Source organism: Cariama cristata, unplaced genomic scaffold, assembly GCF_000690535.1.
Source record: "Cariama cristata isolate BGI_N322 unplaced genomic scaffold, ASM69053v1 scaffold5333, whole genome shotgun sequence".
Taxonomy (NCBI): domain Eukaryota; kingdom Metazoa; phylum Chordata; class Aves; order Cariamiformes; family Cariamidae; genus Cariama; species Cariama cristata.
Window position 1 is genome coordinate 1 of NW_009607668.1, and position 10,727 is coordinate 10,727.

A 10,727-nucleotide genomic window follows, 5' to 3' on the forward strand; every position below is an offset into this window, starting at 1 on the left:
AAAAAAAAAAGGCTATTCTCTTCTCTCTTCCATGTAGTGGGGGAATAATTTTACTGCTGCCATCTGTGGTCTCTATTCGTGATAAGGTGCCTCTGGTATGCTGTACGTGTGGTGCTCTGGAGAGAGGAGCGGAGGTCAGAGTAGGGGTGGAATGGGAACCATTTCACATGAGCTAAACTTTGGCCCAGCACTGAGAATTGACGCTCCCTGCTCTGCCCTTTCCTCGTGTGAACAGGGGTATGTGCATGCAGGCTTCATAAAAACTTTCCCTTCCCTTCGTTTGAAGGACGAACTCCAAGAACTTGCCAGCCACTGTGGCATTGGCAGCTTACAGGCAACAATGCGGTTTCTCTCCTTATATATACCTTGAAGCATAGATGGTCAAAACTGACAGCCCACCAAAGCCTGCTGCTTTCAGCCTGGTACCTTCTGCAAAGTGAACGACGACGTTCTGGAGTCAAGGCTTCTATAACCTCAAAGTGACAGGATGTTGGCTGAGGAACTGTACTTTTGGATTTCTGGTATGCCTGAAGATGATGTTTGTGGTAGTAACCAAGTTATCATGTGAAGGATTGATGCATTCATAGGGGCGACTTCATCCCTCTACTGGACTTTCCATAGTGTGCTGAATGAGATCAGTAGGTTGGATGGTTGGGAGCATCTTCTGGAAAGTTTAGCATTTATTTTTAAACAAGGGCAAAGGGTATTTTTTTCTGGCTTTAAACTGAGACTTGGAAAACAAGGTACAGTTGTTGCAACTCGTGACTTTTCTGGAGATCGCTGTCCTCTTTTGTAAAAGGGAGTTATGCTCTTACCTCGTGAGGACTGGAGCTGAAGTCATTGATTTCATCTAGGTGCATTACTATTCTGTGTAATTTTATGATTATGTGCATGGTATATTTTACACAATTTTGACCTACCAGGAACTCTGACTCGAACAGAGAAGTGGATTTGTTTCCAGAACTTGACAGCTGTAGCAGGGGCAAAGGTTGGGGGCTAAAAAGAAAGGAAGGCTTTCAACCGGGGAAAATGTAAAGCCATATTACCTTTATAATCAAGCCTTTCATGTCCTTTGAAACTTGTTGATGGCCATATGTGAGACAAGCAGAAATGCATGAACAGGAGGAAGTAGATGGCTGGTGGCAGAAAAAAACTTATTTACATTATTTCCTGGAAGATGACTTTAAATAGGAAGCTATGATGGTATTGAAGACTGAGTTGCTTATGTGCTTGTATTTGCAAGCCTTCTTTTGTGGCATAAAAGCTTTTTTTCTTGCTTTTTGCCGTAGTGCTCTAACATAATGCGTTTTGTTGTGTAGGAGTAACCTGTTGGCATTCTGCTTGTGCATTCAGCGTGTGGCACCACCACCATCTTGTTGGTAACCAGTGCCGTGGTGGCATTGCCACCTTCTGGCTTACCGCTCTTGGAGCACGCCAACTACGTCCACAGAGGTTTTCTCCCTCGCTACTAGAGAATGTGCTGCTACTGCAGCACCCCGTATGTTACTCTTTAAGTAGTTTCTTTGTAGTGAACTCGGCTTGATCACTACCCATCATGCTTACAACTCATACATGTAATTTTCTAGCAAATTGTATGTGTTTGGTTTTTTTAAGTGTAGCTTTGCCACTTTGGAAGCAGATCCACATGGGATTGGGTGTTCATTAATGAAGTGCCACACACTTTTGAAGGTAATTTCTGCATATCTGCCCTAGTCATGGATGATGTCTTTTGGATTCAGCATTGCATGTCTCAGCTTGCAAATGTTCACTTGAGTAGTTTGGTTGGGACAACCTAGTGATAACCAGTTTACCAGTCTGGGGTGCAGAAGGGCTTGAATTGGTTCAAGCAGAGCAGTAGGATTCAAAGGAGTGAACAGAACAGTGACTTCAGCCTAGTCAGCCTGACTTCCCTGGACACTGCCTGCTGTCGATGAAGAGATGTGCTTTTCTAAGAGGAGGAGGCACTCAGGTCTTAAGCTGAGCAGTTCTCAGCTGTGCTGTAGGGTCAGGTCCCTCAGAGCTTTGGCTGCAGGGGGAGCTGCATGGCCAGAAGTTGGTAAAAATATCTTTTGGGCTCAGCTGGAACCAGGACATCTTGGTGTCTGCTAAATGACTCCACATTTACTTTTTTCTATTAACCTGCTTTACTGTCCTGCTTTGTTAATTCGGTTGACTTGCCTCAGGGCCAACGTATTGCACTATTGTTGGATTAATTGATTTGTTTCTTACCAATTTAATTGTTACCTGCATGCTTGCACTGCTTGCAGCGAGGATTTCATGGAGTGCTGCGTGAACCATCTATTCCTCTCGATTGCTTGCATTTTGGTGACAGGTACGCTGCATCCTACGCTGATGGTGTAAATGTTCAAATGCCCTATGTAACGAGACTGCTGCTTCTATGCGAAGATGAAAGTTAAAATTCATCTCCTGCCTGAAAACAAGTAAAACCCTTTGCAGCCATTTCAATCAAAAGGTGGGGGTGGGAAAATGCTAAATATTTTCTAGATTAGCAGCAGCCCCAGGGCAGAATCAGTAGATCTAGGACATCCATGGGGGGAAAAGTCTCTTGCTTGCTCCAAGTCCTTGGTTTAAATGATTGGTCCCTACTTTTCCCTGACTTTTTTGTTTATATTACCATTCCTGTTGAGTTCAACAGTTCATCCTTTAGATCATTCTTTCTCAGGCTGACAAATTTGGATTCACCTGCGGTTGACTTGGATACCTCATCCTACCTTTTATCTCTCGCAATGAGCTAAGCTTGCCCTCTAGGTGATGATTGAGGCAGGATCTGAACAGGGCAGACACCATCTCATCTTTTTCAATATTTTCTTAATACTGCAAGCTGAAGGAAGACGTTTGATCTGCAAGAGCTCATCAGGAGCGTGACAGCACTGTGGTGGTAAGGAAGCTGTCGTACGATAACTGCAACGTGACAGAGACCTGGGACAGGCTGGGCTGGTCTGCTCCCCGGCAGGGAGACCCAAGAGTAGATGAGCCCTGAGGCTTTCTGCTGTAGGAGAACCAGAGAGCCTGGTTTCCTGCACCTCAGGCTGGGAAGGAGAGGATGAAGTTGGCAGGACCAAGGCTGGGAGGTGATGCCTGCTGGTGGATGGGGTTTAGCTGGCTCTTAGTGCCCTGTCCCCCATTAGGGTCTCAATTCCAGTGTCCCGTTGTCACAGCCCCGGTGCCTGGTTTTGTGTTTTTATCTGAGCTTGTTCTTCTGTGTCACTTGTCAAAACTTAAGCAAACAGCCAAAAAAAGGGATCTTTTAATGGTGGTTCTGTGGAATTGCCTTTGGAGGCCTGTGTTTAGGGTATGTAGGTGACTTAGGGGTCCCAGGGGCCAGCAGTGGCCAAGGATGGGGCTGTGGAGGCCTTCAGGAGCCCCCGCTGTCAGCGGGGCTGCAGCCCTGCAATGGGAGCCCAGGCACTAGACACGATGCTCTGAGCACAGCAGGCTCTTCTTCCCCCCCCCAGTCAGATTAAGCACAGCTGCACCAAGAGAAATATGTGTATTTTAACAGTAAAGTTGTCAGTATTGACTCACAGGACAGATGGAATTGTTTTGCTAATTAAATGTATGCTGTTGAATGCTTTAAAGAAAATTGGGATGCAGAACTGTGAAGGAAGGCTGGTGTGGCAGAAGTATGCGACTGGGTGACTTGTGAATCAGATGCTTTTTCATTGTAATCCTTCCTAAGGAGACAGAAGCCAGCATTTTGTTAAAAAAAAAAAAATAATCTTGCAGTAGGTGCATTTGCAGTTAGTACTTAACTTGGGCCTGAAAAACAGAATATATTAAAGTAGAATTTTAGAATATATAGTGACATATTCTGCACAGAAGAGCACGTAGAATATATAGTGGAGTGCTCTGCTCAAATGGCTTTAAAATTGGGTTGCAAGGGAGAGCAAAAACTGCTGTGTCTTTGCAAAGTGGCCAAAGCTGCCCTCCTGAAAGGGAGCAGAGCTCCCCGAAAGCGAGCTTGGTGAGCCCTGTTGGGAAGTCACCTGTGGCAGGGTCCTTTAACGAGGGGTAAAGGGGTTATCCCGTTCTCTTACTTCTGTTGGGCAAAATTTGACCACAGGGCTATTCGGAGTCAACTCAGGTACCCGCAAAGTCTTTCCCTGGCATTCTTGGAGTGCCTTGAAATGACAAATTAGATGAGAACATGGGAAAATGTGTCCAACAACGGTCCCTCCTGCCCCTCTGGGCCCCCTTCCGAAACGGGGAGGTGTGGGGAGGGGATCCCTCGCAAGTGACCCTTCCCCTCCCGCAGCGGTCTGTGCCTTGCCCGCGGTTGAACCAGACGCGATCTCCTTGTGAAGAAGATAAGAAATGGCTTTCCAGCCTCCTGTGGGTTTGGGTTTTTTTATCTGGTTAGGAACTGAGCCTTTGTGTTTGGGGTAAAAACCCAAGGCGTGTTCTTGCTGTTTCTGTTAATTGAAAACTACAAGGGCTCCCTCTCCTGATACCGCAGGGCAGGACCAGAATTGCTGCATCCTCCTCCTCGGAGGGTGCCGGGGAAGGGGGTCACCTCACTCCCTTGCCCACCCCATCGTGGGCAATGATGCAGGAACAGCCCTGGTGCGGAGAAGCTTTCCTTCAGCCGAATGAACGGCAGCAAAGGCAGCAAACCTGAGAGAGCAGGGGGCTGCGTGGTACAGGCCGAGGGCTCTCTTGTGCACGCTGCGGCCTCCTGAGTCTTAGAAGCGATGGCTGCGAGTCTGCACCGGGATGCGAGGGCTGAGGGAGCCAGGGAAGCGAGACCTGATACTGCTCCATAGAGCATCTGCAATGCTGCCAGGTAAGATGATGGTCTTGGTGAGCTCTCAAGTAGTCTTACCAAACAGGCAGTGAGATCTTGAGCAGAGCCTGCCTTATTTATTTGGACTAATAAATTCCCTAATCTTCATCATCAGAGCTGATCCGCAACAGTGTAAAAATCTGAATCTCTTTTAAGTTGCTCAGGGACATAGGGCCATCTTGTTGGGGAGTGATTTTTGCAATCTGAAAGAAGGAACACACCCTTTTTACTGTTTATGCCCCAGCCCTGTAGCAGGAGTGCTAGCTAACCTCTGCTTAGAAAGTCTTAAACTCATTAATCTTCTGTCACTGGCTCTTTCAGTGTCCCATGGCTTCCATCATTCTGTGCTGAGAATCCTGCCCTGAAATACCGAGTGTGTGGAAGTCACCGTGATGGATCCTTCACGCTTGCAGATGTGGGCGAGAGGTGGTGTGGTGTGCAGGTGATAGTACAAAGCTATGCTTAAATCTATAAATCTGGGTATGGTAGGAAGCCTATGAGTAACGTATGTGCAATGTATATATTGTCCTCGCAGCTGATGAAATTTCAATTTTCACTAAAGAGCTGGGAAGATTCAAGCCTCCTTTTTTCTTCCTGCACTTTCATTATCCCTATTTGTCTTGAAAGTCAGTATGGGACAGCAAAAATTCAAGGTTTTAATATACCTATAAATGCCTAAACATCTCCATTTCTCTTGTATTAACTACAAGTTTTTCTTGTAGTATTGAAAGTAATATATCCAAACCATAACTGAGTTTTCTAAAACCTGTCTAAAACATATGGCCCATACCTGTGTGCATCTGTCTCACGAGCCTTTCTACATCCTTCTGAAAAACTAATTACCTGTAAAATGCATGCCTGCGTTTCCCTCACTTGAGCTCTTCAACACAGCCTGAGAGTTTGGGGAAGCCCAGTAGCAGGTGCAGGTCTGCGTGCAAACAGCATCGCTGGAAATCAATAGACCGCTTGTAGTAATGAAGGGCATCCTGTGACTTGCCCGTTTTGCACTGTCACATGCCAAAACCAATTTCATCAAACGCCCTGACAACCCGTGGACCTTGCAAGGAGTCTCATGTTTTATTTATGACGGGTGATGGTGAGCATCTGTGATGCTTTTTATGCTGTGCTGGCATTAAGCTGCTGCAATGCACTGAGCACCACCTTTTCTTGGAGATGAAAGTTGTGAAAGATGAGTAACGATGAATGTCACAGCTGTCATAAACAACGCGGTCACAGTCCCCTTCAATAACTTACCTGAGTCTTGAAAAAGAAGGAGAGACACCCAAGTTCTGCAAATGTAATTGAGAGATTGGAGTTACCGAAGGTCTGTTGTGTATCTATAGCTTTACTTAACTTATGGTGAATGTAAGTTTTGGTGGAAAACTACCAGAAGAGTAACTTTAATGAAGGTAGATCTGCACTGGGAGTAAAATACATGGATTATAAAAGAACAAATTCCATTCAGACTGTTCTTTCGTACCCTAATCCCTGTATGTATTCTCATCACTTTAAAGCAGTTTCTCATGTAAACTGAGATCCCAGCTTTTATTTAATACTAAGCCTTGAATTCAGTTTCTGCTGTTGCACAACTGGTTTGTGTCCCCAGTTGTTTCTCCACATCAGACACACTCAAAGTCTTCTGAAGAACTAATGGAAAAAGCTTAAATTGTGATAAAATTTATTGTATTCTAGGAATGTTCTCTTAAACTCATTAAGAAAATAGGAAAACTTGTTGTTTGTGCTTACCTGAAAACTTCTTTTCTGTGGATGGGTACAAAGGTCCCTCCTCCTTACAGCAGCAGGAGGGCAATGCCCAAACACACGCACATCTTCCAGAAGCACCAGATTTACAGTTCCAGATACCTGGAGTATTTGGTAAATGCAAAGGTTGTTAAGCCTGTTTGGAGGAGCAAATATCCTCTCTCCTCTCTGGTCTCACCCCCACAATTTTGCATTTTACACTGAAACAAGATGCCTGTGTCATTGGATGCTGATTTGCTCTGGTCTGGACAAGATTTCTCCCAGACTGAACTGCTTTTGTGAATATTATTTGAATAAAGGAGACATTAAGGAAAATGGGTGCTCAAAGGTACGCAAGCCAGCATGATGAAATTTTCATGGCAGTTTACTCAGCAGTGGGATGCAGAATCAGGGGAGTGGATTATTTTCTTTTCTTTCTTTCTTTCTTTTTTTTTTTTAATATAGTCATCCTAAATATCTTATGCCCTTTGTTCCTCTCTCTAAATTAGGGCATGGAGACACACTTTTTCAAAGAGAGATTGTTTTTCTCCAAGGCTCTTCTCTGGGCAGGGGGTCACTTTGTGGATAGTTAATGGCTGGGGAGCTCAGCTGGAGGTTTTGCCCTCAGACTGACTAAAGCTGTTTGCTCCCACGTTGAAGGAGGCAGGTGCAAATTGATGGTTTAAATCCAAAGGGGCTGGCTGAGAGTCTTTCAGGTAACTCTGAGACAAATGAGCCACTCAACTCACCCCAGCACCTTGCACCGGTGACCCAACCTCTGCAGGGGGGCTTTCCTCCTGTCAGGCAGCTCCAGCTCACCCTGCAACCTGCATCCATTTCCTAGCATCTCCAGGCGTGGTGGCCATTTTATTCCTCTTTCTGAAGGTTCAGAATAGGCTTGGTGTGCCAGAAGGCTTCCTACTGCACCAGTGGTGGGGTCCCCAGGGCTTTTAGCTTGAGAGAAGCCATACTGTGTACTTGCATGACGACCTCTCAGGGAAGTACAGATATAACCTTTGCTATCACTGTTTCCCTCGCAGCAGGTGATGAGCTGATTGATGGTGGTCACAGCAGGCAAGCTGGATACACCCTGAGGATCCCTCTCACCTGCACTGTGTGCAGTCCTTTGATTGCAGGTGAAACTTGGGCTGTGAAGGGCTGCTTCAAAGAAACAGGTGAGTTTATTTTCAGTGCTGACCCTGAAGGTTGCAGGCAGGCGGTGTGTGCATGCATGCACAGGGCAGGCACCAGGGAAAGGCTAAAAGAAACAGTAGGGCTGACAGGAGCCGTTTGCCCTGCCTTTGTTTACTGGTCCAAATGTGGATTATTGTCCTGTACTAACTGGCAGTCCCTGTGCAGAGGTAATGGTGGGGCACAGCCACCTGCAGCAGAAGGTGGGAAGGCTGATCGGCCCTGGAGGGTTGGACCCCCTGCAGTGGCAGCTGGGGATGACAGCCTGCTCCAGCCTTGGTCCTGTGTGCGTGCCAGAAAACCTCTGCTCTGGTATTGCACCTTCCCAGCTTGCACGGTAAGGATTTTCAGGTTAGCTACAGGATACTAAGTATGGTCTTGTTACAGTTGGAAAGCAGGGTTGTTTGGATTGCTCTGATGGTATATGGCTCGCCCTTCACCCTGAGCGGAAGGAAAGCTGCTTCTTCCCTGCCCTTGTCCTCTCAGGAGTATTTATGGGATTTTCCCCTCTCTTCTCCTACACTTCCCTCCATGGAGGTGAGTGGAGAAAACAGCACTGATGTTTATTTTGTCTTCGCAACTATTTCCTAGTGATCTTTCTTCACAGTGGCAGGGAAGGAAATAAATTTGAGGCACAAAGCTTTCAAGAAGCTGGCAATTGCTGGGCTTTGGCTTTTTTTGTGGTCCCTCTGCTTGCAGTGCTTCAGGACCCCAGCAAGTTTGTGGATGACACCAAGCCAAGTGATGCAGTTGGTATGCTTGAGGGAAGGGATGTCATCCAGAGGGACCCATCAGGGTCTCAAAGCTTAAGGAGTGGGCCAATGTGAACCTCACGAAGTTCCAACAAGGTCAAGTGTAAGGTCCTGCAATCACCAGTGTCAGTACAGACTGGGTGATGACAGGATTGAGAGCAGCCCTGAGGAGAAAGACTTGGGGGTTCTGGTTGACGAGAAGCTCTACATGACCCAGCAATGTGCGATCGCAGCCAAGAAAGCCAACCATATCCTGGGCCACATCCAAAGCAGCGTGACCAGCAGGTCGAGGGAAGGGATTGTGCCCCTCTGCTCTGCTCTGGTGAGAGCCCCCCTACAGTACTGCCTTCAGCTCTGGGGTCCTCAGCACAAGAAGGACATGGACCTGTTGGAGCGAGTCCAGACAAGGCCATGAAGATGAACAGAGGGCTGGAGCACCTCTCCTGTGAGGACAGGCTGAGAGAGTTGGGGCTGTTCAGCCTGGAGAAGAGAAAGCTCTGAGGAGACCTTATCGCAGCCTTTCAATATATAAAAAGGGCTGATAAGAAATATGGAGAGAGCCTTTTTACTAGAGCCTGTAGCAACAGGACAAGGGGCAACAGTTTTAAACTACCAGAGGGTAGATTTAGATTAGATGTAAGGAATAAACTTGAGGCTGTGGAGGCTGGAAACACAAGGGGATGGTGAGTGCAGGGAGGCAGCTGGGTGAGGAGCTGAGAGCTCGTGACTGGGACCGACTGGGTGCTCGGGGCAGCAAGAGGGTCCCAGGAGTCTCCAACCGAGCACCTGTAACTAGCAGCTACTTTTTGACCCTCCCCGTAAAATGCATAAAATTGCTCCTGTTAGCAGGAAAGGGACCCAAAATGGATTGACTGTGGAGAACCCAAGTGTCCAAGGGAGGAACACAGCAGCAACAGTCCACAGGGAAACACTGCACACCTTTTTCCAAAGATTGAATTACCTTGAAACAAATGAGGCCTTCACCACACACGCAAGGAAAAAAAGAGACAAAATCAATGCTCACAAGACTGTTGCTATTGCACAATGAACAGAGCAGAGTTAAAAGCCCCTGAGATTAAAATTCATATTGCACCCATATTTAAGGACTGAGTTAAGATTTATACATTCTTATCTGCAGCCTTTTCTAATCTTTTATATGTGTCATGTCAAGGTGCTGCTTTTTGTTGTTGTATAACAGTGTGTCATCACCTAAGTAAGCCTGCGTTCAAAATGTGCAAGATGCAGAGGCAGCGCAGGAACCAGTGTGCAGGCAGAACGGCCTAACAAGTGGTTAGCTGTGGCTTAGCTGCATGCCAGACATCCCTGTAACAGACTTTCCAGCCGATTACAGCATACCAGTGAAGGTCTGGGTTGGGGCAAAGAGCTAGAAATCAAAGTCTTAATTTCATGACTCTATTACTACTGTGAGTCATGGCAAGTTTGGAAAAACTCTTCACTCCTGACTATTCATAAGCATAATAATGCTATAAAGCTTGTTGATGTTCAAAGCGTTAAGAGATGTTTAAGGTATTATATAAATGATAAATACTTACTGTAAAGGCTCATGTAATCACTTCTAATTAGAACCATAACATTTTCTTGTTTGGCTTATATTACCTCAAACATAATCCTTTGAGATCTGTGTGTATGTGTGTGTATATATGAAGTATACAATAAATAAGCTCTACTGTGGTTCAAAAGAGCCTCATCTGGGCAATGACTCTAAGCCAGACAAAACTGAAAAGAGTGAGCACAGCCAGAATCAAAATTGCCTCTTCCCTCCCCTCAAGCTGACAAATCTTATGTACTTCAAGAGCAGCATTTTTTTCTCACTCCCTCATCTATGAAGACCAGTGATCTATTTCATCTGCCTCAAACAAAGGACTCTTGAAATATGTTCTCTTAAATTTATTTTCTCAACCCTGGAGGCATACACTTACTGCTGTTTATTCATGCTTTTTGTGCTAAGATATTGGAAGGACGCATGTACTTTCTGTCATTGTTACAGCATTCCCATGGAAAACTCCAGGGCAGCCAGCGTGTTCCCGACTCAGGCTCTGCCCACCACCGGCTGCAGAGTCAGCAAGCCAAACCTTGCTTAGGCGGGTACAGAAGCAAGCGGTATCTTTGCTAAGCTGACAGCTGACCGATGTGCTGCCTCTGGTTCTGATCTGCACTCAGTGAGCTGGGGGAAAATGCAGTAGGGAACTGGAGGAGGACCCAAACGCTGCCTTTGAAAT